Source organism: Colletotrichum graminicola (genome assembly GCF_000149035.1).
Source record: "Colletotrichum graminicola M1.001 genomic scaffold supercont1.10, whole genome shotgun sequence".
NCBI lineage: Eukaryota > Fungi > Ascomycota > Sordariomycetes > Glomerellales > Glomerellaceae > Colletotrichum > Colletotrichum graminicola.
Genome location: NW_007361014.1, coordinates 879,178 through 881,517, shown reverse-complemented (window position 1 = coordinate 881,517; position 2,340 = coordinate 879,178).

Sequence of the window (2,340 nt, the reverse complement as noted above, 5' to 3'; positions counted from 1 at the left end):
TTTATTTATTTTTATATCCTTTACTATTACTATTATTACTATTTTACTTTTATAGCTTTTTTTTTTTTTACTTACTTTTATTTACTATATTAATTTAATAATATAAAGTAACTATATTAATTTTAATCTTAATAAGTTAGACTTTTATAAAGTTAGATTATATATAATATATATAATTACTATATAGTTAGACGCTAACCTCTATAGCTACTACTTTCTTACTGCCTTTTAGTTAGATTTTATAGATTAGACTATTACTACTTTTAATACTATAGGCACTAAGGTATTATTAATATTTTATAATTACCTTATTAATAATAAAGTCTTTATTAATTTAGTAAAAAAAAGGATTACACCTAAATTAGTAGACCTTCTTAACGCTAATTTCTATATATAGACTAAAAAAGATATTACTTTTACGTATTATAAATAGCTTATCCTTAACTTATAAATAAAAAATCCTAAATTTATTAATAATATTACTAGTTAATATATTTTACTTAAGGAGAGATTAATAATTAATTAGGCCTTATTTACTACTTTTTTAATATTATTATAAATAATAGCTAATACTACTTTATAAAAGTAGCTAACCTTATTTACCTTAACTTATTTACTAATAGTAGATTATTACTAGCTAAAGTAGAAGTAAAATAGTCTAACTTTACTTTTATAATAAGATAAAATCTACTAAGCACTTACTAATTTAAACCTAGTACTTAGAGGTAATATAGGTACTTTATTTATTAATACCTTATTATATAACCTAAGAACTTTTTACCTTTATTACCTTTATTATAACTAGTATAGTAAGTAATTAGGTAGTTAGCCTATTATAATAGATAAAGTAAATCCTTAGTAAGATATACTATTTAATTTATTAAATAACCTTAAGCCTATTACTAACTTTTTACCTTAAGGCATTATATAAAGATTTTAATTATAAGGCTATAATAAGTTATAATATTAGCTACTATATAAATCTAAATTTATACTTATTTTTTTTTTTAACTATACCTTTATTAACTAACTAATCTTATAAAGCTACTAATAAATAAAACTAAGTATAGTAGTAAGTTATATAACGTTCTTAATCTTAAGTTAAGTATCTTTTAAGATAACTATAGTAAGGTTAAGATTAAGTAATACTAACTTAGTCTTACTTTTTCTATTATATTAAAAAGTAAGGTATCTTAGTTTTATATTAATTATATTTATAGTAATAGTATTTATAATTTTAATAAGATAGTTAACTAAATTTATAACTACTTTAAGATATAAGAATAAATATAGACTTACTTATCTAAATAGTAAGAAATAACACTTCTTTAAGTTATATATAATAATCCTATAATAACTAAGATCTAAGCCCTTAAGGAGCTTATCTTAAAGCTAGCCCTTATTTAATAGGCTTTCCCCTTATTATACTAAAATAATAAGGTGTTAAGAAGCTAGTTACTAAATACCTACTCTAGAGTTCCTAAGTGTAACCTTTACTTATACGCTTTAGCTATAATATTAAAAGAAGTATATAGCTAATTATAGTTATCTATTAGTACTACTATAAGGCGCCTTTACTATAGCTAGTACCTTACTAAATTTTTACCCTTATTACCTAATAATTAATATTAAGTAGACTATACTTACTAAGGCTAAGGCTATTATTAATAGTTTAGTAATAACTATAGTAGTAGTAATTTTTATAATAGTAATAATAATAATAGTAGCTATAATACTAAAAAGTGCTATATTTACTATAAGCCTAGCTACTAGTTAATAAAGTATACTACTAATAAAAGACATAAAGCGTACTAATAATTTAAAGGTAACTATTATATTAAAAATACCTTACTAACTATATATAATACCTTTCTTACTAGCTAAAAAGGCACCTATTTATAAGAAAAAAAAAATAAAGATAGTAATAATAATAAGGATCTTTAGTAGTATCTCTAAGGGGCCTACTTTATTATTAGTAATAATAAAAAATAAGATAATAGTATATTTTACACCTTAACTATATTCTTTAGTAGCACTAAAGTAGATAGTAACACGCTTACTACTAACCTTACTAACTAAGCTATTTATTACTAATTAATAAAAATTAACCCTAATAGCACCTTTACTAAGTTACTTAGTACCTTTATACTAAATTATTACTTATTAGCTACTTTTTAAGGTATTTTACTAGATATAGGTATAGTAAGTTACTTAACTATAGGCTACTTATAAGCTATTACACTATAGTAAATTTAACTATCTATAACTATTAACACTATAGCTATAAGTAAAGTAAAGATTAGGTTTAGTAATAGTAATACTATTACTTTATAAGGCACT